Raw genomic sequence first — 6,976 nt, forward strand, 5'->3', positions numbered from 1 at the left:
TATATATATATATATAATGCTGAAACAAAATATAATTTCTTTTTATAAAAACGTAGGTTATAAAATTGATTAAATCATCTTACCCTATCTACTCCAAGAGAAGAAAAATGATATAGTCGAACATTTTTCTTATAAAATTTATTAACTTTTTAAAAGTTTTTCTTATAAATATATTTTTGATTTATAATATTTACTGTAAAATGTCATAAACGAGCATTTAAAAAATATTTTTTGAAATTTTATCAATTAAAAAATATATAGTCTTGTTTCTTCTTTGTTGAATGATATGTAATCTGGCAAACAATAAATAAAATCTATAATTTTGAGATTTCTTTAAGATCTGTGATATCTCAAAACATTCTGAACGAGTGTGGCATATGGTTCATAATTCCATATTTATTATAGAGACTACATCCGAAGAGAGAGGGAGAGAGAATCGCCATTACCATTCCGAGAGGGGGAAAGAATCTGTTGAATTCTCTATGAAGAAAAAAACAAATGTAAAATTTTAGATTCTAGCCTCGATATTTTAAGCCATTTTATATTCTGAGATTTCGTGAAAATTCGTAAAATCTTTGAATGCGCTTTCAACCCGCATCAGTAAATCACTATGTTCAAACGTGCCTTTTTCTGAAATGCAAACAAATTGCATTTCAGATCGCATTTCAAATTGCAAATCTTGATAATATCTACTTAAATGTAATCGTATATAGAAAAGACTGTGAACTAAACTATTGCTATTTATTATTAAATAAAATTCAAATTAATAAATTTAATATTTTATATTGTTTTTATTTTATTAATATTTTTATTACGAGCAAATTTCATATAATTTTTTTTAAAAATTCTTTCTCAAGTGTTGTATATGGACATCTGAAACTACTGAGTGGTAATGTACTTACATAAATAGTGTTATATGTATATGCACTTTGAGAACACTTAAATTCTTTTGATAGAATTCAGTGCTTCAAACAATGATAATCATTAACTGAAAAATACTTCAAGGGTCTTTATTAATGTCTGTCTGGCATCGATCTTTTAAAGAGCTGTTTCTGCACTATTTCAGATAGAATAGTTCATGAGATACGTATAATCTTTTAAAACAATAAGATATTTCTGCGACTATGTTTAAAAAGGTTATTGTCTTTAATATCTTTTAATACATGAAACAAGAAAAACTCGCATACGACCGTAATTTTGTATCCTTAGTGAATGTACGAATAAATATTTTCTTAGTCATTCTATTTCTCGTGTCACCACTTATCTGTCATATTTTTGAAATCATTAGTGTTGGCTGCAGACTGCCTTAACCAGCCAGACAAATGTTCTAAAATGTTCTTGATACATCTAGAAGGAAACTTCAAGAACAAATTCAATATCAACTGTGATCTTTCCTCTAGAACAATTCAATCAAGTAGTATACGTAAGAGATTGATAACTGAGCATTCATTTTGTTTTATTATAATAAGAAATTAAATAATTGATAGCTATTGAATTATTCATTAATAAAATGTAATTATAGATTTGTTGTTTAAGACTTTTATTTTAGTTTAAATTTTATCCCCAGAGGCTTTAGGAATAAAACACACGCATCACCCCCATAAATACACAACAAAAATAGATTATAAATAAAGAAATTTTATATATATATTTTTTTACAAATACCAATTTCTTTTATTTTTTCTAAATATCTTACAACTTTATTAATCCTTAAAAATATTAGGATTATTAAAAGAGGATTAAAGGATTCTTAAGGATTATTAAAGGTTTAAAATTTTCTAATAATAACAATTTTATTAAAAAGTTTTATTTTTTTTTATTAAACTTTCAGGATTATAGTAATAATAATTTTAACGTTTATAAACGTTTATAAAAATATTTATTTATATTAAAACTTTTTAAAATATAGAATCATTAAAACTTTAAATTGCTTTCATTTTAAGTTATTATACTTTTACTCTCACTCCATTATTTTAAAAAATGTCTTTTTTTTTATTACGTAACAAACTCGAAACAGTAATTCTGAAGAAGAGTAAAATAGGGAAATTACACGAAAACAGCATACAAATTTACTATTTTATAAGAAGATTAATATTTAAAGAAGTAAATCAAAATATGATAATTTTTTATAAGGGTTCAAAGCAATCAAATCTGCTATTTTGATAACAAAGAGGGATGACAGAAGTCAATCTAATCGAACTTATATGAACCGTAAGACGAACGTGAACTACTTTTCTCTTCAGGCATTACGTGACCTGTGAAGTAAAGCTGTGCAATTCAATTCTACAAAACTCACCTTATTCTTCGTGTCAACGTAAAAATAAAAAATAAAAATAAATAAAGGGGAGGGGAGTGTTTGCAAAGGAAACAGAAGTACGCCAAGTTTAAATTAAGTACACTTCCATGTCCAAAATAATAAGATAAGAACTGATATAAAATCTCTTTTCTGTATTATTTATCTACAGTAAGGTAGTTTAAGTATTAATGCAGGTAAGATGAATATCTCGTAGCTTTTATTGTATATCTTGATCTTCGTTTAAGTTACTTTACTCGCTGAATTAAATTTGAAAGGTGAGTATTAATTTTTTAAAATTGTTACTGTTTCTTTATAACATATCTTCCACTGTAATTAATAATAATTAATATTAACACACCCTTAAGAAATGCTAAAACTTTTTAATTAAACATTATCTGTAAATTATTAAATATACTATTTTACATTGTATGTAAATTTGTATGTAGAATTAACTTCAAACAGTGCATATTATACGTAGTACTCAGTTTAGCTCTATATTCGATTTAACACTAGTTTCAGTGTCAAATAGTGGTGCTAAATCAAGGTTTTATTTTATATACTAATATAAATATTTAATAATTTTATGTATATACAGTACCCCCATATACAGTACAGTATTTTGCACTTCCTGCATAATATACAGGGGATGCAAAAGTACATATACAGTTTTATTGAGAAATACAGATGTTTAGTGTTCATTGTTATTATTATTTATCTTTTATTATTTTTTATTAATTATTTGTAAATAAATTTATGCATAAAAGTAGGCTAAATATTTTTTTATTTTGTGTATTTTTTCATGCATGTTTTTTCCCCATAATAACAACTGTATATCTACTTTTGCATTCTATATATAGATACAATTTTTATATCCAAAATTTAATTTTAATGAATTTTTATATAATTTTTATGAATAAATCGATTAAAATACTTTTAAAATGAAATTTTATATATTCAACATAAAATTTTTATGTTTTGAAAGATGATATTTATCTTATAAAGTATTGTATTTTGCTTTTTATATTATAACAATAAATGGAAAACATAATTCTGATCATTTCCAACGATATTTAGAATTGAAAATAAGTTTAAATTTAGTAAAAAACGAAAAAAATATATGATTAAATTATTAAATTAAATTGAGATATAAAAAGGACCATTAAATAATTCTTAAATTTTTTTTATACGTTATTATTTTATAGATTAATGGAAAAATATTTTTATCGAAATATTCCATCCCTTACTTAATTCATAAAATATTTTTTATAAGTTCTCTATTTCTAGTTTTCTTATGAAAAGTAAATGATATAGATTCTTAGAAAAGTAACTTGCAAACATTTTAAATTCTGATTTTAAAATTTTCATCATAAATCGAATGCGGAGAAACTCATTATTAAATAGTTTTATTCGTAAATAATGCTGAAGATTGATATGGATATTCGGTTCGGTTGTATGTCTGTACACATATTTAAATTATTGATAAGTTTTTAGCATTAAATTTATATCTTTTTTTTTACTTTTTAAGTTATTATTATTATTATTTGTCAATATATTTGATTGCTAGTTTAAAAATTCATAGCGTATTCTCTAAAATTAAGATAAAAATATTATTTTTTATTTATTAAATATTTATGATTTATAAAATATTAATGTAAGCCTGCTTCATATCTATATTTGTATAGTCAAAGTATGTATATATGTTTGTTTGTTTGTTAGGGAAAGGTTTCTATACCGTTCAATGTATCCTCACCAAATTTGGCATGATTATTCTTGATACCCTATAAAAAATAATGTGAGGGTCCTCACCTTTCAACCACCCCCTCTTAACTTATTATGTGCCTTATTATCTTTTAAGTAAAGGATTCTATGCTGTTTGTTCAACATATTTATGCCAAATTTGGTAGAATATTTTTCGAAATAGTGTGGTCCCCAAACACCCCTAAAGCCCAATCCCTCTTAACTTTAGCCTGAGCAACTTTTATATTTTGCAGTTTAATATTGTAAATACTCGGATCAATAAATGTACATTTTAGTTACTAACACCCCTCTCCAAACTCAACCTCACCAACTTCCCACCCTCTGAAAAGACTCTGTGAACACGCAGCTAGTATATAAATAAATATATATTTATACTAATCTTATTTTCATTAATTTTTTTTATTGTGTTATGTTGTTCGAATTAATATAATTTTGGTTTTATATTACTGTATTAATGTGATAAGAAAGAATATTCTTACGTAATGTGAAAATAAAAATATAACAGAAACCGAAAAAAAAACATATATTGTTTCTATTTTTTTTGTAGTTTTAAGCATTTATTTTTTACATTATTTTAGCTGTGAATGTTATGGAAAGTTTACCCCAGGCAAAATATTTACTCTTAAAAACTATTGATAAAACATCCATGTGTGAAAACATCACCAGAACTCAAGTTGTCTGACAAGAACAGCATTCCTTTGTGATTTGGTTTAAGGATAAATCTATATCAGTAAGTAAAGTTCAAGCAACTTTTCTTTTCTGTTATAGAACACTATTACTTACTTTTTTTATTTGTGTTTATATAATGAACTCATTAGTTGAGTTTTGGTTACACAGAATATTGTACTTTTATAGACTTGTTACGTACGTTCTTTCGATCGACTGCTTTGAAAGGGCGTCATAACTTTTAATAAGATAAAAAAAAATATTTTAAAATTTATATAACACAGCCTGGAATCACACGGCACCAAACATTTTTTCGCTTTTGACAGGTTTCCGTTTTGAACAGGTTTTTTTTTAACATAGAAAAACGCTCGGTTTCGTTTTATTCATCTGTAATTTAAGGCAGGGAATAGACACATCAAAGTATAAAGTACGTAGATACGTACAGTACATTGTAATATTGTTTTCTACGCATTTAATGCACGTACTTTTTAACGGACATAGAACAGACGTACTGTACGTTATATTCTCGACGTATTCAAGCTACGTCAAGACACATTGTTGCGTACAATAGAAAAGAATACATATGGCCACACGAGTACAAAATTAAACATCAGTTTTGTACATAAAGGCGAACGTTACTGACGTGTGAGATTAAGAAAAGGTCATTATTGTGAGGTACTGCACACAGAGATTACAGAACAAAAACAAAAGAAAAAATAACTCAGCGTGGATTGATGTAAGTTCAGGAGGATAATTCATCAAAGGAATTTTTATACATTCTGAAATACTGCAAAAGCATCTTAGCATCTTTTCTAATACGAGTAAACAATGTGTAAAAATGGCCTCACAGATGTCGATCACCGTTTATGGAGTAAATCCGCCACTTTCTTTCGTCTTTCAATTTTACTAGTGTCCATCCCGTCTGTGGTTTTCTTTCACATACTTCCTAATAATGTCATGGTTAAGGAAAAAAGCAAAAGTAATTTTCTGAAGTTAAAATCGTCGTACGAACGTACTGTAAGTTACATTATACGCTCGTGTGTTGTTAANGATTTTCATTTTAATATATTAACAGAATTAAAACTACAAATATATACAGTGTATATACATTTATAGATTTAAAAAAGGGAATTTTTGAATTGAAATCACGTGATTTCTGGTCTACATTTGAAGTTCATATACAGTTAATTGGGGCCTCTTGTCTCTATGCTTTCTACATATGTTAAGCGTTAAAGTTTAAATCACACATTCAATATTTTACTTTATATGTGCAACCACATCAAATAAAGTTATGAAATACTTTTCATATATGTTATTGATCTATAAAAATTTCGTGGAAAAAATTTGATGAAGAACTTCTTTATCTAGTTTTCGTGGATCTAATTTCTTTCTTATCATCAAGTTTTTCAGAAGAAATACGGAAAAAAATTGCAGAAATGTTATTGAATTCGATCGAATTTAATGTTTTATTTTCTTGATTTTTATTTATTTATGTAAGTAATTATAGTTATACTAAATTTATAAAAAAGAAAATTTATTTTAGCAAACATTTAAAATTTTGTAGAAGTAAAACACTATAAAAATATACACGCTGTCCCAAAAATCAGTCAACTGAGATTTTAAAAATTCAGTTAAATCGGTTAACTGATTTTTGAGCAACATCTCTTCTTGATATACTTCCAAATTGTGTTCAATAAACTCAATGAAGCTTTAAATTACATTTTTTTAATTTTATTTTTGTGACATAATATATTTTTATAGCGAGGTTGCTCTTGCTCTTCACTCAGCATCGCTTTCATTCAGCATCACTATTAATTCTTGCTGTTAACTTAAGAATTAACACATTAATGAAATACAATTAAATAGAACTTTAAATATGTTACTGTTTAATAAAATTAGCAAATATTTATTAAAGAATACAACTATATTATTATTATTCTTTTTTCAACGGAACAAAAGAGTTTCTAAAGCTCAAATAGGACACGTTTTTCAACAAAGACAAGTTAACAGTTAATATTTATGATTACTAAAATGTTCAGGGGCCAGTTTTGTTATATTATTTAATAGTATTATAGGGTCGAACGTAAGGAATCGTAAAATAATAGAAAGAATAATTGTGTTACAAACATCATAAATTGAAGACAAAATATATTAAAGTTATNATATTAAGTTAACAAAAATAAATTATACTATACATGCATAAAATCAATATATTGGAAAACAAATCATAATTCTTATCTTATAATTCATTCTTCT

This window comes from Centruroides sculpturatus, unplaced genomic scaffold, assembly GCF_000671375.1.
Source record: "Centruroides sculpturatus isolate CEXI.00-Female unplaced genomic scaffold, Cexi_2.0 scaffold474, whole genome shotgun sequence".
Taxonomy (NCBI): Eukaryota; Metazoa; Arthropoda; class Arachnida; order Scorpiones; family Buthidae; genus Centruroides; species Centruroides sculpturatus.